We start from the raw sequence: 24,046 nt of genomic DNA on the forward strand, positions 1-24,046 counted from the left end.
AAGTATGCAAGAAATTACAAAGAAATTCACACTTTTAATGTTTCATAACATTGAATTGACTAGATATTACAACTCAGGGGAGGTGGAGGTGTAGTGGTATTCTCACTGGACTGGTATTCTAGATACCCAGGGTCACACTCTAGGGACCTGGGTTCAAATCCCACCACAGTAGGTGGTGAAATTTGAATTCAATGAAAATCTGGAATTAAAAGTCTGATGATGATCATGAAACCATTGTCGCTTGTTGTAAAAACCCATCTGGTTCACTAATGTCCTTTAGGGAAGGAAATCTGCCATCCTTACCCAGTCTGGCCTACATGTGGCTCCAGACCCACAGCAATGTGGTTGACTCTTAGCTGCCCTCTGAACAAGGGCAATTAGGGTTGGGCAATAAATGGTGGCCTAGCCAGTGACAAATATTTTAAAAAACTCAGAAACAGGTGGTTTGGCAGAATCAGTTGATGTTGATGTTTACCTTCCACATGAGCAGTAATCTTAATCTGATATGCCAAAATATTCTCAAATTCATTTTTATCAGCCATCTATCTATTCTTAAAATGTTGACATGGTTTCTGCTCCAGTTATTAATTCCAGTAGCGCATGCCGCAACCCACTGTGCAATAGGTATCTTATGAAATACTCAAAAGTTCATTGCTTAATGTAGCCTACAAGTTCCATACAAAGAGAAATTATCTTTACATCCCAAAGGTGGTTTGCCTCTTTCTCAGACAAGAAAGTTGTTTAATTAAATTTGGAAGCACTATGAAAAGGCTGGGGGTCTTGCTGTGATAACATGGACAGCAGCCAACCTGGAGGAAACCAATAATATGAATTCATCTTCCAGCCAAGTTTTCATCACATGGGAAAACTGGAATCCTCTTCAACTATTCCACTGTGAAAGGAAATCTTTATATTCCTTTCAAAATATCAACAAAAGGAAAGGCAGGTGCTGTTAATCACAGGCTTTGTCTCGCTGGTCTGTGAGGTGAATTGAGCAGTTCGCAATAGGAACCGTGTATTTCTTAATATTGTGAATATGAAACTTGCCTGATTTAAAGTTTTGAGCATTCAATCTCTAGATAACAAAAATAACTCTCAGCCTTCACAGAATGACCACTCGATCCTGCTACTTCTAATCAGAGATAACTGCTGATGCATACTGGGAGCTTCTGCAAGCTACACATGCTCACAACGCATGGAGGTGGTTAATACCTCACTAAACTTCTCCAACTGTATACCTCTCTTTGAGATCCTCCTTAAAACCTATCTCTTTGTCAAAGCTTTTGGTCATCTACCCTAATATCTCCTTGTGTAGCTCAGTGTCAGATTTTGCTTTATAATGTTCCTGTGAAGTATTTGGGACATTTTATTATGTTGAAGGTGTGATATAAAGGCAAGTTGTTAGTCTAACTTCCTTCCATTGGTGTGGAGAAGGTTAGAAGGTTGCCCACTTTTTGCAAATTTGAAATTTCAATGACGGGGAATAATTTCTCAGAAAATGTTTTTAGTGGTTCAATTGGTTCACTGTTTTTTTTTGGAGTGCTTCTTGCAGGCAGGTATTTGAGGTTTGGGGGATTATTTTCATAAGTCCTTCTAATTGCCCACTGGAAGTTTTCTAGCCATCCATCTCACTTTCAATTCATACATATTCTGGGGTAAAACATCCATTTGGGTGGGAGAGGCAGGGGGAGGTGTTTAGGAGGGTTCTCCTGATCTCCAACTGTGGAAGATCAGCAGAAACCCTGGAGAAATGGGATAAATTATGGTTTTTGAAGGGCACTGATGATTCTCTGCTGAAAGATTTGGAAGCAGTCCTACAAAAATTCTACTCCCTGCCTTCTCTACATGAAATAAATGTGGCAAACAGGTTGCCCTACATTAGTTGCAAGTCTTTGAATATATCACAAGCAGATCTTCTGTGAAATTACTCAAGCTGAGTCAGGAGATATGTTGTTTTACAATAAGTGTCTTGAACCAAGCAATTCATTATGTACTATCATGGCAATGCATTCTCTCGCTCTTTGTTTCCGCCTTGATGATGTTTTACTTTGAATGTGCTAATATCTGCTATGGTAAAGGTGGGACAAGAAATAAATATAATAAGAAGTAATTGCAACAGGCTGTAAATATGAGCCTACAGCAAGTGCATACAGTGCTCACGACTTTCAATCTGTTACTAGCTGATCGCTATACAGGAGCCAAGACTCAGTGACGTATTCCAGCCAAGCAGGGTGAAAGGGAAGGAGTAATTAGACCTGGGAGGGAGGAGTGCAAGGGAGGATGTGGGGTCAGAGGGAGGGGGAAAAGGGTGCAGTGAAGGGGAGGGGCAAGAGAAGGGGATAAGAGAAAAGAGTGAGAGGAATGAGATGAGGAGAGGGCGAGGGAAGGAGAAGACGGAGCTAGGGATGGGGTTGGGAAGAGGGCGAGTTGACAGGGAGAATGAATGGGTGGATTGGGGAAGAGCAGGGAACAAGAAGGAGAAGGGGGAACAGGGAGAGATGGGGAACAGGGAGAGATGGGGAACAGGGGGAGATGGGGAACAGGGAGGAGATGGGGGAACAGGGAGAGATGGGGAACAGGGAGAGATGGGGAACAGGGAGGAGATGGGGAACAGGGAGAGATGGGGAACAGGGAGAGATGGGGAACAGGGAGAGATGGGGAACAGGGAGGAGATGGGGGAACGGGGAGGAGATGGGGAACAGGGAGAGATGGGGTACGGGGAGGAGATGGGGGAATGGGGAGAGATGGGGAACAGGGAGGAGATGGGGAACAGGGGGAGATGGGGAACGGGGGGAGATGGGGAACAGGGGGAGATGGGGAATGGGGAGGAGATGGGGAACAGGGAGAGATGGGGAACAGGGAGAGATGGGGGAACAGGGAGAGATGGGGAACAGGGAGAGATGGGGAATGGGGAGGAGATGGGGGAATGGGGAGGAGATGGGGAACAGGGGGAGATGGGGGAACAGGGAGAGATGGGGAACAGGGAGAGATGGGGAACGGGGAGGAGATGGGGAACAGGGGGAGATGGGGAACGGGGAGGAGATGGGGAACCGGGAGAGATGGGGGAACAGGGAGAGATGGGGAACAGGGAGAGATGGGGGAACAGGGAGAGATGGGGAATAGGGAGAGATGGGGAATGGGGAGAGATAGGGAACAGGGAGAGATGGGGTAACAGGGAGAGATGGGAAACAGGGAGAGATGGGGAACAGGGAGAGATGGGGAACAGGGAGGAGATGGGGTGTAGAAAAGACAAGGCAGAAGACTCTCTATTGCTGCTATTGTGGGTTGCTCCCTGGGTTCAATATTTGCCTCAATGGTGTAGGAGTAAATTTTCAGTGACTAGCTATCTGCACAGATGGGGGGACGGGGAGGATGTTTACAGTACTCCATGATCCCAAATTCCTGTTCAGTTGGAGAAGTGCTTCTGAACCCCGATCTTCTGGTGAAAGATGGGGACGTTGGCTGGAATGTTGTTCAGCTCAGCTGGGGCTTGGGGGAAGAAATTAGTTTACTTTCAGTTCCTGGATTTATTCTCAATGAGGAGGGGCTTTGTGTTTCAGAACTCAAATACTTGATGCTGAATGCTTTGCTGTGTTCCCAAGCTACAGATTCTATTCAGTGGGGATGAGGGAGACAGTTGTACCCATGTCTCTATATTTCTGTGTTGGTGGGTGGTCGGCAGGGTGGGGTGATAGTCAATGCTCATTAGCTCAGTGATTTTGCCCTGCAGGGGAGTCATATGTGGGATGAGGACGGAATTTGCTGTCCATATTTATCCTCCTTTTGGAGGCCATGGGTGAATAATAATAACTTTAGGTTTCAAAAATGAATTTCCATTCTGGGTCTGGGCATTGACCTGCTGTACAGTTCATCTCAGGGTGAATTGATATTTCCTACAATGGAAAGAAAAGATTTTCAAATTTTGAAAGGTCTACTTTTTTTACAGTTCTCCACAGGGCTACTTTGTGTTTGGAGACACATAGAAGAATATATTTACTGGCCTCAAAGTGTCCAACTCTCTGATGGGGTTGAATTACAAAATGAAAAGCATCAGGAACTGTGGGTGGATTTATTTCAGAGATTGGATTTTCTGATTGGAAGTCTCCTGAACACCCTTCCACCAGGCCTCGGATCCCCTAAGGTCCCCATCTCACCCTCAAGCTTCCCCTCAGGTCTCTGAATCTCCTCCACCACGAGGCCTCCAACACCCCCCGCTACCCCAAGGCCTTTGTTTGCTCCACCATTGTTTCTGATGTCCTCGGACTCCAGGATCAGCAGACCACCCAATCAACCCCACTTTGTCACCCTGACTGCATCCACCAGTTGGCACCCTTCCCATACCCACCCCCCCCCCCCAAAATCCCACCCACCTTGATGCAGACTTACCTAGCTCTGTGGCCGTCCCCTACCGGCTCCCTGCCCAATTGGAAGCCAAGCCAAGCCAACTGGGATCGAGTAGGTGAAGGCTGCAGAACCAGATAAGTCTGCATGAGTCTGAGGAGTTTAAGCTCCACAGTGTGTGGGGGAATCCCGACCTCTGAAGCCCTCACCTCCCCAGGTCAGGTAAATAAAAATTCTGAAGCTCTGATGAGAGTTATATTTGAAATGTTAACCCTGTTTCTCTCTCCACCGATGCTGTCGGACCTGCTGAGATTTTCCAGCATTTTCTGTTCTTATATTAAATAAAAATTTGGCCCATGGTCTTGAGGTGCTGGAGCAATAGCAATGGAAGGATGGAAAGATTGAGGATGGGAGACTACTGGGCACTGGCACAATGGGAGGTGGGAAATGTGATAGATGTGTCAGTGGTCTGAGAAAAATGACATACAGAGAAGGGTGGGAAATTGAGGGCATCACCACAACAAAAAGCAGAAAGGCAGATAGTAAAATTGAAGGAAAAAGAAAACAAAGTCAAGCAAATTCCAAAATTGGTGGAGAAATAAGAATTTTGTTACATTATAAGATTCCTATTTTTGGCTCTTAAAATTTACTTCTGATCTTTCTCCCAACATCAAGATATTGATGGTCAGGGATTCAGTAGTAATGCCATTGAATGTCAAGGGGAGATACTTCAACTCTTTTGTTGGAGGTGGCACAACAACATAGTACATATCCAGAGACAGCAGCACCTAACCGGTGGGGTACGCACACAGCTGCTAGTCACAGAAGTGTCACCAGAGAGCAACCAGGAGGACCAAGAGCTGAGTGAGAGTTGAGCAGTGTAAAAGATCCAGTGGCAGAGCAAATACGTGAGCAGGAGGAGCACAAGCAGAAATTGAAAGAGGGACATCGGAGTGAGGTCAGAATCAGCGCAGAGAGGAAGGAGTGACAGAGCCCGAGAGAACTAAAATTGTGATCGAGAGTAAGTATTGAGGTAAAGATCTAAGGCCTAAGGTAAGGAGCCAGAATAATTAAATCGGGTTTTAAATTTTAACTTCGTTTTTAAAGCCTTAAGTGTTATTCTTAATCAATTCAGTTAGTCGTACAATAAATAAAGGTATGGCAGGGCACTTCAGTCATGTTAGATGCACATCCTACTCCATGTTGAACTCCAGGCCACTTCTTGAAGGATGAGAATTTGTGTCCTGGACAACTAAATGTGCAGGAAGTATCATCACCTGGAGGAGTTTGAGCTCTGGGTTTCAGAGGTTGAGCAGAAATTGAAGTTACTGCAGTTCATCAGCAAGGCTGAGAGGTATGTAGATAGCATGTTTCTAGAGGTGATCACCCTAAAGTTTAAGAGTTTGCAGGCAGAAAAGGAATGGATGGCCTCACCACACATCCCTCACCCCACCCAGACCCCACAAGCAGGACCAGGCAGGTAGTGCAGGAGACCCCTGACTCCATCTTGCTCTCCAACTGGTATTCAGTTCTGAACACTGGTGAGGACGATGGTTGCTCTGTGGAGTGCAACCAGAACCTCATCCACAGCATCACAGGTGCCTCAGCTGTTGGTGGGCAGGAGTGGGGAAGGGTGGTTGCTGTGTGGCAATATGAGGAACATTGGGAAAGCAATAATGATAGGGGAGTTGATAGGGGAACAAGAGGCTTTTCTGCAGCCAAAGGTGTGATACCCCAATGCGCTGCAGCCTCCTTGTTGCTAGGGTCAAGCATGTCACTGAGCAGCTACAGTGTACTCTGAGGGGGAGGGTGAACAACCAATGGTTGTGGCCTGCATTGGGACCAACATTAAAGTTAGAAAGAGGGATGAGGCCTTGCAGGCAAATTTTAGTGAGCTACAAAGTAGATGAAGCAGGACTTCAAAAGTAGAAATCTCCAGATTATTACAAGTGCTAAGTGAATATCGAAATAGGAGGAACAGAAGGATAAATCAAATCAATGTGTGGCTGGAAAAGTGGTGCAGGAGGGAAGACTTTAGGTTCCTGGGACATTGAAGTGATTCTGAGGGAGGTGTGACCCAAACAGGATGGACAAATCGCATCTCAACAGAACCAGGACGATTTGCTAGTGTCATTGGGGGGCTTTAAACTAACTTGGCAGGGGCATGGGAACCAGGATGTAGCATTAGAAAGGAGAAATAAGGTGTGCGAGGGTTCTGGGTAGTCAGTTGGATCAAATGAATTAAGTGTCAGTTAGGGAACTTTTAGGGAACAGTGATCATAGTATAATTAGATTTAGATTAGTTATGAAAAGGGCAAGGAGCAATCTGGAGATAGAGAGTAAGATGTAGCAGAAAAAATTGCATATGACAGATTGATAATACAAGTGAAAAATGGGTTGAATATAGAAAGTTTGGAGGGGAAGTGAAAAAAGAAATAAGAAAGACAAAGAAAGAGCATGAGAAATGACTGGCCGCCAAAATAAAAGGAAATTCAAAAGTATTCCATCGGTATATAAGTGATTTTAAAAGTTGTAAGAGAAGGGGAGTGGCCAATTAGGGATGGTAGTATTAAGGTTGAAAGTGTTAATGTGTGGGACTGTGTAAATGATGATGATGTAAGAGACACATGGCCAAGGGTCAAGAGGGAGAATGTTTCTAGCTTTAGCAGAGTAAAACCTAGTTATGCTTCTCTGTATATAGTTCTGTTATATCTAATAAACCAACTATTGTTTAGACATACCAATGTCAGAGCAAACGCTCCTCAGCCAGTCCAACCAACATACAACATGCTGGCCATGCTGGTGGCAGCTGTGAAGTCAGTTTTGAAGAAATCTGTAAGTCTGACCTGGAAAAGGATGCCAAAATTGCAGAACAGGAGGTTACCTCTTTATCTGCGTACATAAGGCACAGTTGAAGAGTTCCACAGTTGCTCCATAGACAAAGTGGAGGCAGGAAGACTCAAAAAAATCAAATGTTCAACTCATTCAGGGCTGCACACAGCAGATGGTGGTCCACGAAGAAACCCCCGATCCAACGATTGAGTCAGAGAACCAAACAAAGATAGTGGAACTGGTGAGCAACCTTTAAAAAAGGTTTAAAAAAATTGTTTTTAACTGTGCACTAGGCAGGCAGCACTGGGGAAATTGCACCCCTAGTAAGGGTAGGTCTTGATACATCCTGCAGCCTCAGTCCAAGGTGGGTGCCATTACAAGTGGTGAATGCAAGGCAGCAAATCAACAAAAAAAAGGCCTCAAATACTCGAAGATTCAAGGAAAGGGAGCGATGAGAATATTACAATAACTTCAAGCAAAGAATTTAAAGGCTCTGCAGAGTCTAAGAAATAAATACCTAAAAGAGACTGTCACCACAGCAGGTCTCGGCGAGAGGCTGACCAGCATGGGAAAACTGCAATTACTGCAATGAAAGTTTAAAACTTAGGGCAAACCGCCTAAACAAAAGCTTAGGGAAGCCATGGATTATAAATTTACGCTACCTGAGAGATTTGGATGTATGGAAGGACCAAACCAAATTCAAAATTGGGCACTTTGGAGAAAAAAATTCTTGAGCTTCCGAATTACTTCACAATTGGAGTCTGAAGCTGAACAAGTCAATACATTACTTTACTTCATAGGAACAATAGCAGATGATGTTATTGCAAGACAAGGCATTAATGAGACTTCAGATGAATTTGAAGGAGTCTTAAAAGCCTTTGATAATTATTCAAACTTGAGGAAAAACAAAATTCTGGAAAGGACCAAATTCAACAAAAGGGTCCAGAAACCCGGTGAACCAGTAGATGTCTTTATTAATAACCTTTACAGTCTGACTGAAGGTTTCAAGTATGGAGACTGAAAACCAGAATTAATATGAGACCGCATTGTAGTTGGTGTTGCCAATGACACCTATCAGACAAATTGCAATCTAAGGAAGACCTAACCTTACAGAAAGCAATACAGTTGGTGAGGCAAACAGGGGTCCGCAAACAGAAGAGCGCAAAATTGAGAGGTGAAGAAAAGCCTTGGCTCAGGAAACCCCCGGTGACCATACAGTTCCTTAAGAACAGAAATGTCAAAGAACATCAGAAAAGAAGGTACAATTTGGAGGAAAAGTACAAGTTGCCATCAAACCAGGCCAGTGCTGTGGCACCAAAAAGAGAGTGCTTTCTCTGCAAAAAGATTGGACATTTTGTGAAGACATGCCAAAGTAAAGCCTCTAGCTTTGAAGGTGTTAAGGAGAAAATCTTCACACATAAGGCTAATAATGAAGTTGAGGAATTTCAACAAGAAGAGGAACAAAAATGTTTCCTGGGTGAGATCAATGACCCCAAATATGCATTCTGGAACACAGATATTTATGTCAATGGACTCATCACCAACTTTAAACTCGGAGCGAGTGTAATGGTTTTATTGGCCAAAGAACTGTGGTTACTAATGCAATACCTGGAGCCAACAGAAACCCAGCTATATGGTCCAGAAGGGATCAAGCTACAAGCTGAGGGAACATTAACACTCCAGTACAAGGCAAAACACATACTGGAAACATTGTATGTTCTACAGAGTCAGGAATTCTCTCTTCTGAGTTAAAAACCCTCTATAGACCTCAATCTTATCAAGAAAATGGATTAAGTCACTCCAAGCAGCCAAGGATGACTTCAGACCTGAAACCCTGAAACTATCCAATTGCAGTGAAGATCTGGATTGGGGCTTCAATGCTGATTTTTTGACACTCTTCACAGTGATTGATAATCCAGCCGTTTTGCAGGAAGATGTCCATGAGGGGGTGAGTGGACTCGCTTACACCGAAGACACAGTGAACCAATCACATCAGAGAATACATAAGTATGACAATGATCATTCATCACTTTGTGGTGCTACTTTGCAGATGGAAGATGCAACCCTATTGACAGAATACTATGTTCCAATGCCACATTCCTCCAACAGTTGTGCTCTTCTAGAACAGAGAGTTGATGAGGGTAATGGGGTTGATTTGGTGTTTATGAAAATCCAAAAGACGTAATGGAAATCCAAAAGTACCACATAATGGGCTTGTCAACAAATTTGAAGCCCGTGCAATAAACGTGAAAGTGGCAGCATAGATACAAAGTTGGCTGAATGACAGGAAACAGAGAGTGGTGAATGGTTGTTTCTGGACAAGAGGAAGGTATACAGTGGAGTTTCCCAGGGGTCAATGTTAGGATCACTGCTTCTTTTTGATACACATTAATGACTCAGACTTGGGTGTACAGGGCACAATTTCAAAATTTGCAGATGATACAAAGCTTGAAAGCGTTGTGTACTGTGAGGATAGTGATAGGCTTCAAGAGATCACAGATAGGCTGATGAAATGGTTGGACAAGTGTCAGATGAAATTTAATACAGAGAAGATTGAAGTGATACATTTTGGTAGAAAGAATAAGGAAGAGGCAATATAAAATAAAGTGTACAATTCTAAAGGGGATACAAGAACAAAAAGACCTGGGCGTATATGTGCACAAATTGTTGAAGGCTGAGAGAAGGTTGAGAAAGTTGTTAATAAAGCATATGGGATCCTGGGCTTTATAAAGAGAAGCATAGAGTACAAAAGTACAAAGGCAAGCAGGTCTCAACTGGAGTATTGTATTCAGTTCTGGGCACCATACCTTTAGGAAAGATGTAAAGGCTTTAGAGAGGGTACAGAAAAGGTCAATGGGCAGAATTTTCCTGTCAGCGATTTGGGGGCGGGGCCCGCTCACCAACGGGAAAATTACACAAGAAGAAATCGGGAGGAAACCCCGACGTCACCTGGTCCATTAAAATATTCAGAAAGGCAGGCAGACAGCAAAATCAGCTGTCCACCCGCCGACTTGTCAATGGCCAATTAAGGCCATTGACAGGATAATTAAGCTTGTTAAATGCCCTGCCCATCCAACCTTAAGGTTGGCGGGCAGGCCAGGAGCCCCAGCGGGCTTCTGATAATAAATGAAACCTCATCCACTGGCGGGATGAGGTTTCATGTCCGTTTTTAAAAACTTCAATAAAGTTTATGTGCTTCTTATTAACATGTCTCATCTCGTGTGACATTGTCACATAAGGGGGACATGTTAATAATTTTAATATTTTTCTATTTTTAAAGATTTTTATACTGTCAGTAATCTCCCTGAGACAGCACTTAGTCTCAGGGAGATGTGGGCTCTTTGACAGATGGGGAATCCCTCCACCCCCCGCACAGGAAACGCTAGCGCTTCCTGTCGGGCAGGCCGCTCGGCCTCAAAATGGCGGCAGGCCCCGTTTCATCTGTGAAGTTTGGCTGCCCGCCCGCCGCCCATCAAGGTAAAAATTCTGGCCAATGAGTATTTTTTTTCTCTGCTTCCTTGTGGGCCAGGAGGAGCAGGAATTGCTCCTTCAAGGATCGAAAGGAAAAACTTAGGCCTCCCTCCCTCTTCCCCTCTTAACAACTCACCTGACTGCTGGTGATCAATTCTTTTCACGTGAGTACCAATATTGAAAATAGTCACCCCGCGCCCCCCCCCCAGAAATCCACAAGCAGTCCAAATATGGCATTTTATCCTCCTGATTCTGCCAAACTTTAGGTTCTAAGGTTCTAGGCTCTGTGGTGTCAGATGACAGAAACTCTCCATACTATCAAATTCCAGTACCACAGCACCAGTTCTATCAATCCAAAGATCCATCACCCCAAATGTTACCAATGTCTGTCACTATGGGCTGGATTTTCAAATGCTTGTGAGGGCGGGGTCTTAAAATCGCAATTTTGGATGGCATCTCACTGGATCCTGATGCCTCTAGAACGCAATGCGATTTTCAAAAGGAGAGCAGGGGGTGTTGAGTTCATTGTGGAGTTCCTTAACAGTCTTTGGAACAGCAGTTTTAGATTTTCAATCCAGAGGCATGGGAGGGTCTGGCACACATTAGGGAGTGGCTTTTGTCAGCATGATTGCTAATGATCAGCAGTTGTGAGAGGCGCGAGTTAAACTCAGCTGCTGAAGCCATGGCACAGAGTTCCATCGCTGGTGCTATGAGGCTTGGATTTGTGAACTGTGAGTGGTTAGATTCTTGAGAGGTACGTGAAGCTGCTAGCATTGCTTGAACATCAAATAGTTAGTAAAGGAAGTCCTCGCGAACTAACCAGGGGCAGAGGGAGGTGAAATGGGAACAGGCTTCTCTGACATTGGACAGAGTAGTGAGAAGGAACTTCAGCAGATGCATCCTCCTGGTTAGGAGGAGGCCAGAGGAGCACAGTGAGGGACTATAAGGGGAAGAAGGTACTGCATTGGATGTACCATCCAAATGTCAGCTACTTGCAAATGACAGAGCACCAGTGCCATAGGAAACTGCACCTTATCCAGGTAGATGGTGTCAAAGATTTGTGCTCTGGTCCACAATGACCTGATGACTTGTAGCCCCTATGGCAGTCCCCTACCTGCAGCCTTCAAGATCACCATAGCACTGAATTTTTATGCAACTAGGTTGTTCCAGGGATCAGCTGTGGACCTGGATGGCATCTTGCCATTGGCAGCTCATCAGACAGGTCACAGATGCCCTGTTCCAGATGGCGGGAAAATACATTTTAAGACATATAGGCCAGCGCAGATAAAGAAGGCATTGGGGTTTGCCACCATCGCTGGTTTCCCTCAGGTCTAGGGGATCATCAATTATGCCCACAAAGCCATCAAGGCACTAATGGACCAGCCAGGCAAATTCGCAAACAGACAAAGCTTCCACTCATTCATTGTCCCGTCTATGGCCACAGTAAGTGCATCTTGCGGGTCTGTGCTTGGTTTCCGGGCAGCTGTCATGAATCCATCATCCTATGAGAGTCCCAGGTGCCGCAACTCTTCAGGTGGACATCCAGACTCCATAGGTGGCTGCTGGGGGTCAAGGGTTATGCCCTGAAGAGGTAGCTCCAAGAAGTTGGCCACTCTCTCAATGGAGGAATTCATCCGCTCAAATCCTGAGTCATCATGGAGCACATGTGCTGCATGGACTCTTCCATTGACTGCAGGGCTCCACAATGTCTCAATCCCCATCAATTGGGAACTTATATGCCTCTGATGCTCCAGGAAGACCCTCCTTGTGTGTGACATGCGAGGCCCAACACCTCCACCCAGCAGAGCATGACTATGTCTGTCCTCTGACCTTCAAGTTGCCCACAGTTGACTCTGCCTCACCTTCCTCCTCCTGCACAATTGTGAAGTGCGGTTCACCCAGTGCTCCCTGTTCTAGGCTAGATTGAGGCCTAACCGAGGTGAGTATGTCTGCGCTGGTGATAGGTGCAGAGGAATAATGTGACAGTACTACCTCTGTCTGCAACTGGCCCTGTGAGAAATACAAAAAAATGGCAATGAGAACTCGGACTACTCAGCAGGTGCCTCAGCATAACCAAATCCAAAGATGCTGTGTAGCCACAGTGCACATTGGGGTGGCCCCCATGCCCTTCACCTATAGACTGAACTATCAAATGACCCTGGCCTCAATGACCACTTGTCTCACCATCACCCACAGCTTGATGTGAGGGTAAGCCTCACCATCTCCAGCCCTGCCTCCTCCATGGGAGGTCAGTGTCTGGAGCAGCAACACATTGCCACCAGTCCATAAACATCTTTCTGGATTATGTGCTCTCTTCTCCAACAGGATAAAGAGAGAAAGATTCATGAGAGGCTGTCCTCCCTCACACATTCCAGCATGGCATCCATATGAGATATTCTATTCCTCAGTGATGCCCTCTGCTCAAATACACACCCTGGACAGAATTTAATGCCTTCCCCCCATGGCTAGTTTATTGGTAGGGGACCTTTAAATGGGCAGGGGGGTAACGAGTGGGGATCCTGCTGCCTTCCCGCATCCACCCTGATGAAGTCTATGGTGAGAAGGACCATGGACGGCTTTCTGCTCAGCTTGTGTGTATTCTGGTTCATACAGAGTTAGAGGCCAGTCACCCAGAGTTATCACTTACTACTCACCTTTCCAGACCTTAGCTGATCATTGATGTGCTTTCTGCGCTGCACTCAAATCCTCCTTGTGACTCCTCAGCTGTTGACCTCACTGCTGCCTCTTTCTATGTCTTCTACATCAAGCTTGCAGGACCTCTTTTTCTGGACTAAGCACTGAGAAAAGAGCACATCTGTCTTCTTGGAGACAGCATCCGTCAAAGTCTCAAGGGAGGCATCAGAAAAGTGTGAGATTGCCCAGGAATCCTTGCTCAGGCCAGCGCTGTCCCTCTAAGTTCCTGGTACTTCATTCCTCCAAGCAATGGAAAGTCCAGCCATGACTGTCATATGCCTTTTGTTATGGACAGGAGAGGGGCTAATTTAAACATTCCTGATTTCTCCCCTCACCACCCGTCCATAAACAAAAAGGTGTTTTGATTTTGATTTCCTTCTTTATAAGTGGTGGCATGTTTCCCAACACCTCAGTTTTGGTGTGATCAATTTTCTATTAATAACCCCACAGCAAACTCGAGATAGGATGAACTCATAGGGTTAGTTTATTTACACACACTCAAATGAAGTAAAAGGGTAGCAACTTTGCTGCCTTTTCACTCATACAGTAAAAGAGGGATAGAGAAAGTTAGATTAGAGGACAAAGACTACAGAGGAAAGAATTATTGCTTCACATGAGTCCAGAGTCCAGAATCAAAGTCCAATGTGTATTCCTTCACAGAGGTTGGCAGGCTGAACTGATGCTGGATAATTCACTTTTCCATAGTGTTGACTTCCATGATGAAATAGGCACACACAGATGATTCAGTCTTGGAGGCGATGGTACAGTAGTTTCAGTCGAAACAGTGTAAAAGGGGCCAGCCATTTAAACCTGGACAGAGCCCCTTTTCTATGCTGCTGCTTGGTAGATGGAAAAATGGCAAACTGAGCTTTGCAGCTTCACAAGGCAATATCACTGGTTCCACCAGCTAGGGGGTCATGTCGCATAACTCCTACTTCTCTACATTGGCTTTGACAAAGGGTGTATATCCCTTTATTTGGGTCCCTGAGATTGTTATTGCTCCAATCAAGCCCTAAAGGGAGGTTACGGGGTCCTTTATCCTCGCAGACGAATTGGCCCCAGTTAGCCAGGCCTGGCATATGAAATGTAGATGGCCTTTGTATAGTTCCCTTTGAATTTGGTCTCCTCAGGCCACAGGGAGTCATTATCTCTTCAGGGATAATGAGTTGTCAATTTCTGCAAAACTACCATATTAGCTCTTATAGTTCGAGAGTCACAGACAGGCATAGTTTCAGCCATTTTAAAAGGGGTTTTTGTCCAGTTTATAAAATTTTATAAATTAACCATGAGGCATATGTATGTTATAAAAATATAGAGTGTGAGGTCTTAGCCCCCCTGACACTTTTGAAATGGCCCTCCATTGCTACATCCCACTTCCAGGCTGACACCAGCACTGCTAAATTGAGCACCAATCTTGGCTTCAGGCTGATTAGGCCCTTTGTATTTGAAAATCGTGTCGTATCAGTAACATGGGGTCGAGACTTAGAAATGATTTGGCCATCGGATTCCCACCCTGGATTGAAAACCCCAACCTTTTAATTCGAGCATTATCAACAGAGTGTCTGTCAGTGCAGCTGAGCATCAACCCACTCCTCCACTGTTAGATGCCAGGTACTTAACTCCAACTGGTACATCATGCCAACCATTTTGCTGTGTGTGCTCAGCTTTAAAGTACACAGCAAATGCATCAGCGAAGGAATATAACAAAAATGGCACCCATTTATGATATCACCTAATAATAGACAGATATGTAGAATTTGATCTTCTGAGAACTGGTAAAAATCCCAGATTAGCATGTAATAAAATATGTTTATTCAATCACTGTGAATCAGTAGCCCTGGTAGTACATTGTCCATCGTGTGACAGAACAGCCATACCTTTGCAAGGTAGCAGAACCTCTGACTCACAATAAGCAATGCCACAGGAGATCTGATAATATTGTATAAAACTTAGGGCATAATTTTGCCCTTGGCGTGCGGGATCGGTGAGGGCGGGCGAGAAGATGACCACCATCTGTGATCGGCAGTGCTCTGCGATTTTATGTGGGTGGACCAATTGAGGCCCGCCCAGCATGAGACACGAGCGGCAGCGCTGAGCCCTGCCTGTGCGGGCAGGGGGAGGAGGGTGAGCAGACCTAGTGCGAACTTTCCGCCTGTGTGTGAAAGAGCACTGAATAATCTCCCTGAGGCATGGAGCTGCCTCAGGGAGATAAAGAACGTATTGAAAAAATTATTAAAGAGCAGAAAAAATTAATGAAACGTGTCCTCTCATGTAAGTCTGCCACATGAGCAGGGACATGTTTTTAATTAAAAATTAAAGTTTTTATTTCATTTGCATTTGATTTTGGAAACCTCATGCTGCCTGTGGATGAGGTTTCCAAAAAAATGCAAAGGCCGCTTGGCGTTTTTGTCTGGCTGCCAACCATTAGATTGAACTGGCAGTGAAAAATTCAGCACAATTGATAACTTAATGGTCTTAATAGGCCTTTTAATTGTCGGCGGGTCCGCTGCCGGCTCCAGTGCACACCCACCGACCGAACTATCACGCGACTGCACGTTGACATCAGCACGCGCGGCCGACGTGATTGCACATCATTTCATGCTCGGTTGGATCGAGCGCACGTCCGCCCGCCGAGCTAAAATCCTGCCCTTAGTCATTTTCCACCTGCTGGTTTCTTGATCTCCCAGATTTCTATCACTGGCCTAATGCACTTTAAAAATGTATATGCAGCCTGACATTCATAGACCACTCATAGGCCACTGAACACCTAAACCTTTAAAGCAGAAAATTGATAATTGCAAGTTAGTTTTCCAAAACAAAAAGTAACCTACTTTTATAATACATTCTAGGTTCTAGACAATGCACCCATAGACACTGAGCAGATGAGGAACATCAGGCACAAGGTGTGTGAAGGGTTAACATTAAGCAGCATTAATGGTCATTTTGTCTCTGAGTTAGAATATTATGGGCTGAATTTTCCCCCCATCGGGGGGGATGTTGATGGGCGGGCACGTGCGGGCGCGCTTCCGATCAGCGCCCCCGATCGGAAGCGTGGCACCATTTTACATGGGCAGGCCAATTATGGCCCGCTCAGCGTGACGTCCACAGGGAAGTGCTACGTGCTCCTTGTGTGGGCGGGGGGTGTCCCAAAATCGAGAGTGCACTCTTTCGCGCAAGCACACGAAAGAGCGCACTCATCTCCCTGAGGCTAAGTGAAGCCTCAGGGAGATCGGCTCTACGTGCAAAAATATTAAAAATAGAAAAAAAAAATTCCCTTACATGTCCCCTCATGTGACAATGTCACATGAGTTGGGACATGTTCATAATTTCCAACAGAACTTTATTAAAATTTTTAAAACCCTACATGAAACCTCATCCCGCCTATGGATGAGGTTTCATGTTTTTTCTACTTCCCGCCGGGGTTCCTGGCCAACCCGCCAACCTTAAGGTTGGACGGGCAGGTCCACTAATTACTTTAATTGATCTGTCAATGGCCTCAATTGGCCATTGACAGGTCGGCAGGTGCGCAGCTGATTTTGCTGCACCCCCAGCTTCCTGAAAATTTAAATGGGACATGGTGATGTCGGGTGTTCTGCCCGATGTCATCCCGCGTCATTTTACGCATCGCGTGTGGGCCCCGCCCCCGCTCATCGATGGTAAAACCCTGCCCTATGGATTTAAGCCCCATTCCAGATACTTGAGCACATTACCTAGGTTGACATTTTAGTGCAGTACTGAAGGAGTGCTGCACTGTCAGGGGTGTGTCTTTCAGATGAGACAGTAAACCAAGGGCCTGTCTGAATTGTCAGGTGGAGTTCTCTCTGGTGATCTGACCATTACTTATCCCTCAGCCAACATCACAAAAATAACTAGATGATCTGATTCTTATCACATTGCTGTTTGTGGAATATTACTGTGTCTAAACTGACTGTCTCTTTTCCTTCATTGCAACAGTGACTCCACTTTACAAAGTACTTCATTGGCTGTGAAGCGGTTTGGGACGTTCTGCGGTCATGCAAGGTGTTAAATAAATCCAAATCTTTCTTTCTTTCCATTAGGAGTGTGCATAAGTTAATGATGCCAAAATGACATTAAGTGCGTGTGCTCATGTGATGCTGCCCAATTACAATAAAAAATATAAATTTAGCATAAAGAAGACATCTCCTGCCCATGCAAATTTAACCTGTATATATCTGCACTGGAATTTGAGGCTTGGTCAAAGTCAAAGTATGCCCGGTTGTTTCCAGTTTGTTTTACATTCATATTCTGTCTTTATGAGCATAGAGAATTTACACATGTAGAAACACATTCCCAATGAGACTTTAACTACACTGAGCTGATGTGTATTATTAAAATTCACAGCCACATCTGTTGTACAGATAAACACTTTGATGTGCGACAAACAGTTCACATGTATAGATATAGGGAACAATCTGGAGGCCTGACTTATGCTAGCTAATATAATGTTGATCATTTAAAATGGGACCCTGTAAAAATGCTGATCTGTAGGGAAAATCAAAATAATGTTGAGGTACTATGCATATGCATATGTAAAAAAGCACCCAATTATTTTACGTGTTGAAATGTAATGAAATTCCATATTTCTTGATATCTTAGCTCCAATTTTTAAAAATTCTTTCTTCATTTATGTAAGCGGGCTAAATCGGCACTCACAAAAGCTCTTTTATATCTCTGTCTCCCATATTGTGCTTTCACCTCTAGTGAAGAAATCGTGCAGGTTTATTCAGTGGGCTGGGATGCTTGGGACAGAACCTCCATCAAGATATATGAAGGTTCACATAGGAAATTTGTATGCAAAGCGAAAGCAGCTGGTTCCACCCTCCAGGTAAGAGTGGCCAAGTTTTCACCTTCACATTTACTCGCAGCTCTTCTCCCCAAATGATCAACCTAAGGAGCCGAAGAAAATAGGAGGCAGGAGCGGTGCAGTGGTGCGTGCCTGCTCAGCTTATTAAAACAGGGAGAGGAGGCAATATTTCACCCCAAGAAATAAAAAAAAAAGATGGACAAGTGAGGGAAGCTAATCCATCTGATGAAATTAGCAGGCAGAGTATGTAGCTGTTTGAAATGATAAACGAGGTTGAAATAGCTACACAGGGTAACATCCACTGGGATAATTACTCCTAGCTCTCGGGCTAAAATCTGTCTTGAAGAACTTGCAGCTTTGATGACTCAATTTCAATGGGCACGCTTATGAAATACATAGTAAAAGCTATTAAAATTAAAATTGTTCTTGGGTGGTATCTGCCGCTTGCTGCTGACCTTACCAGCGCTCTCTTAATAAGGTGCAAACTATTTTGGCTCTCTCACTGGCCCATGGACTTGAGTTGCCCACCCAAATAGCTTATAGGTTGGTGGATTGGGTTACAGCTTTAGGGGATTTTGGATACAGATACTAAGACAAAAAAGCAAGTGAGCAGGAAAGAAAGAAATAAAGACAGAGAGAGACACGCATGCACAAAATATAATTAACTCCATTCCTGTACACTCAAATGGAAAACTTCATACCCCCACTCACAGCACAAAGTAGCAGTGTTCCCTTGTCAATTATTGCTATAAGACAGCTTTGGTTCTGAGGCACAAACGTCAAGTGAAATGGAAACAACCTGCCTAGATTAATGTCACTAGATCATTAAGGAGCTACACGAATAGCCCAGGATTGCCAGAAAGCATTTTATTTCAGAACTGCAGGTTCTCCTAGTGCTTTGAAATTGATAATTACCCACCACTAAGAATGAATGGGTAATAACTCTTTATCTGCCTGAGTTAGAGAACCACCAGCATCTCCTAGTTTCAAAGACACAAAAATGGCTTTATAGTTTAACCTTTATGATCCTATTTCCATTTTCTCATTATGCTTTGTACAGAAAGTTTAATTTCAGCCAGAGTATTTTAAAACTAACAGCTTTCTACCGTCATTTACTGGTGATAAACAGTCATTTTGTAAATGTCTGAGTGATAGTGCAATTTTGCAGCATTAACCCAAGTCCACATAGAACCTTCTCTTTCACTTTTAATTAATTTCTGTAAAAAAAAACACCAAGGTGTACCCTATACATAAATAAGACCATTTGCTTGTGGGCACTTTCCCCCTTAGCTATGCTGCATTTTTAATGGCCTAGTTAGAATGTAGATGTTATGGTTCTAAGGAATGTAATATTTCAAAAAACATTCAGATATGAATGAACATTCAGACTGTTGGAATTAACCCTTAGCATGACCATAATGTATATATAGTATGTTGTGAGAGATTTTTAAAAAATTCTGCAGGGAAAGGCAACAGTAACCGTAAAATGAGGATTAATTTTTAACTTTGATTAATGACATTCCAGATGATTCAGGAGAAGCTAAAAGAAAATAGTTAAAGATGGAGGCACCATACCCAGTGGGATAATGAATGATGTGCCTTCTTTTGTCTCAAAGGAACATTAGTGATTTCCTCTTGATTTAGATCCAAGCCTTCTCAAGTTAAACAGGTTTTGGAAAGGGCTACCTCCACATGAAGATGGAAATGAGCTTTGATGGGATTCCACATCATTTCTGTGGCTACTTTGACAAAGTTTGTTAGGGAAACCCAACTGAGGGATGGTGGCCTTTTTTTTCAGCAAAGCTTCCTTTAATCCTAAGTTTTTCAATATATATAAATTCTTGATTACTTTTATATAGTAACTCAACCTAGGTTTTGTACAAGTTCAACAAATCTTGCTTTTACATTTGGGATTTCTGAATACAAAAGCAAGAATTCACATTGCCTTTTTATGGCCTTTTTCTCTTTATGCTCCAATCCATAGGGCCACATTTCCCTTCAACATGCCATTATATTTGTCATGAACCTCTTAGTTGATACCTTATAGAATCATAAAATTTTGTAGCACAGAAGGAGGCAATTTTGCCCATTGTGCCTTTGTTGCATTTTGTAAGATCTATTCTGGTAGTCCCACACCACAGTTCTTTTCTCATAGCCCTGAAAATTTTCATTTTCAAGTATATGTTTATATATAAAGTATATCATATGTTTTTGAGAATCTATGTAAACCAAATTCACTGCATTTCCTTTGTCTACTTTTTCATTTCTTCAAAGGATTCTAGAAAGTTGGTGAAGCATGACTTGTCCTTTAGAAATCCATGCTGACTGTTTCTGACTAATTCATGTTTCTCTAACTACTTAGAAATTTTAACCATAATTATAATCTCTACTAGCTTACCAACAACAAAAAAGGCTAACTGGCCTACTTCCCTCATTCGTTTTGACAAGTGGTGCTACATTTTCCATCCTCTGGGCACAATTTTAATTTCCACATTCTTTTGGAAAATTATAGTCAAAAGTGTCCTCTATTTCTTCCCTAATTTCTCTCAGGATTCTTGAATGTCAATGATGAGATCCCATTGATTTGTCTACCTTAAGTTTGAATAACTCCTTAGTATCATTTCTCTGAGTAATTACTTCCAACAACTGTTCTGCACTTCTGTTAAAACTGAGATAGCATGGTTATTCAGTATCTCTATTATGCCTTTACTCTCCATTACAAGAACATTGCGTAATATTCTGGTACCCAAACGATAGCATTATACTCTTCTAGATTTAAGAAATGCTGCCCATTTTGTAAAACTACTCAAGTTTGTGCTTCTGCAATCTCCTGTCTTTTTAGAAATGCTTAGGAATGATTTTTTTTTCTTTATTCATTCACGGGATGTGGGCTTCACTGGCTGGGCCAGCGTTTATTGCCCATCCCTAGTTGCCCTTGAGAAGGTGGTGGTGAACTGCCTTCTTGAACCGCTGCTGTCCATGTGGTATAGGTACACCCACAGTGCTGTTACGAAGGGAGTTCCAGGATTTTGATTAACTTCATTGTAGCATTATTAAGGTGCGGCAGATGCACAGCCATGATACCCCAAGGAAAAGGTACCCAAACGTATGTGCACTAGAAGGAGATACTAAGCAGAGTCTTGATGAATCCACATAGGGAAAGAGAATCTTTCACGAGGTGGGCTACCCTAAACCTATAATCTAGACTGACCCTCTGGTGCAGCACTTCACTGTTGGAGGTGCTACCCTTTGGATAAGATGTTGAATTGAGACGTTACCTATCTGTTCTGGTGGTTTAAGTGGATGTTAAAGATCTTATGGCACTATTCAAAGAGAGCAGAGAATTTTTGGTTTCTGGCCAACATTCTAAATTAATGCCAGCAATAAGAAATTAATTGGATTACTCTCCTTGCTGCCTGTGGGACGCTGCCCTATACTGTTATATATGCCTGCATAGCAACTACAGTTACACTCAATGTAGTATTTGATCATGGAAGGCATTTTCATGATGGACATCACAGCTAAGTCCAATCCTGCCTGCACCTCTGCGTACTTTCTACAGGACTGGCTAGATAACAATCATGAATGGAAACCCTCGCTAATTCAGAATCTAAAGGCCGATTGCAACTGCTGTGTATCTACCGCTTTAGCTGACCAGAGATGGGACTTTGATCATATTTATGGCTTAATGCCCACTGGATTATCTTAGTGGACCATCACCGTGGTGTTGGGAAGATGAGATAACAACCTAACAAAGGGCAGAAAAAAGTTTCACTTTGGTTTAGTTGGTAGCAATTGTGCTTCTGACTAAGTGTTTAGGGTTCAAACTCTACTCCAGAACCTGAGCACATAAGCTGAGCAGCAGTATTAAGGGAGTATTGAGGGAGTGTTACAGGTGAATCATTTGGATGCAACTTTAAATCAAAGCCCAATCTGCTTGATCAAGTGCATTTAAAAAATCTCATAGAAATATTTGAAGAAAAGCATGGAGTGCTCCTGGCTGACATTCCTCTCTCAAAATACACCACCGAAAACAGATAAGCTGCTCATTTACTGTAGCCGAAGCCTTGCTATGTGCAAAATGGGCTATTGCATTTAATTATACAACACTGACTACAATCCAAAAGTAAATTGATGGCTTTGGGATATTCTAAGTTTTGATAAGATGTGATATTAAATGCATTTTTTTTATTCTTTCAGAGGAAAAAATGACTTTTGAAATATTAATCACGTAATGTCATAGACATCCATACACCAAACTGCTTCTTATTTACCTGTATATCATTTGTCCAAATTATGCCGTACCTTTTTCTGAATCAAGCATCTCTAGCAGCCAAAACGAACCAGAATTAAATATGCAAACATATGTAAAGCTTTTCTCCCCTGGCTTTGGTGTGAATTGCCCTCTCATTAGTCCCTTTTAAACTTTAGTACATGAACAATGCTGTCCCTTAAATTAATCCTTTCATCCATTCTTTTATCATATTATATTCTTATCAGGTTAGTATCATTTCTATAACCCAGCTCAGGCAATTCTACCTCTTTAAAACACAGTTCTCTTTCTTTCCCTATCTCTGATTTCATTCATTCAAATAAGAATATTTGATTTGTGTCCTTATTCTAAAATGCCTTAGGAAAATACGCCATTGAAAAAAGCCTTACTTAATTTTCTCCTAAAAATCTATTTTAAAAAATGTATTCATGAATGGCTCACCTCCCAATATTTTACAATCCCAGAGCTACCTAGCATTCCAATTCACCTACCTTGGATGGGTGCATTTTGTCAGTTCTCAGCTGGGCCAGCCAGATGAAGCATTAAACAGAGATCGAGGATATGTCACTTAATGAGGTGATGGGGACTGAGGTGGCTGGGGGGGGGGGGTGGGGGGTTGGAGGGTGGTGGAGGGGGGCGGGGGGAAGGAAAAGGCTGACATAAATCAGTAAGACCTGGTGGAATTGTGCTTTTTGCTGGCAAATGGTAATACTGTAGAAACATTTTGAGGTCTGAAGCGCATGCCTTCCTGCCCTGCCTGTGCTATTCCCATCTAAAGGGCAGTTAGTTGTGTAAGGTGGCACCAACAGAAAGAAGAGAATTGGAAGTATAAAAATAACAGTGCAAAAAAAGTCTTTCTCACTCAACTCAGAGGATTAGTTTGCTGTTTGCACTTTCGCACTTCCTCAAAATTATTTTCTTCTTCACATATAAAGGTTACAGAAGTTTAAGCATTAATGTTGGATCTAGACTGCAGGAACAGCATTAAAGAAATTCAAAGCAACTTGTGCTTGACTAGAATTTGACCCTTGAAGCTCTCACAGTTTATACATATACATTCTCTCAGCAGTTATCTCCATGCCTCCTGACTACATATGGTATCTCCAAGTATACAAGACAACAGTCATACTAAGATTTGATATAGATTTGCCATTATATCTTCACTTTCATATTCTATACCTCTTGCCTTAAAATCCAGTCTTTCATTAGTTTATGGACTTTTCCATTGAGGTGCTACCAGGATCTTCCCTCCATCTAGCCACATTACCTAACTTTCCTCAATTAAAGTCTAACTGCTACTTTTATCCTTTTGAACCAAAATCTACCACCTCAACACTTAATGATTTTGAAGTCCATCTAAACATTTTTTACCCATTCAAACATTTTAGCGACATCGCCTTAAAACTTTCTTTTGGTCTTCAGAATGATTTCCTGTATCTCTGTTTTAGTATCATCTGAAAATTTGCACTCAACTCCCTCTAACATTAGCTTGTAGTAACTGATGTACATAGTGAACAGAAATGACCTCAGAAATGATCTGATACCTATATCCAACCACTCTGAGGAACTGCCCTTAACTCCCACTCACTGGGCAGAGTCTTGTGGAGGCG

This window comes from Cetorhinus maximus, chromosome 14 (genome assembly GCF_964194155.1).
Source record: "Cetorhinus maximus chromosome 14, sCetMax3.hap1.1, whole genome shotgun sequence".
Lineage (NCBI taxonomy): Eukaryota > Metazoa > Chordata > Chondrichthyes > Lamniformes > Cetorhinidae > Cetorhinus > Cetorhinus maximus.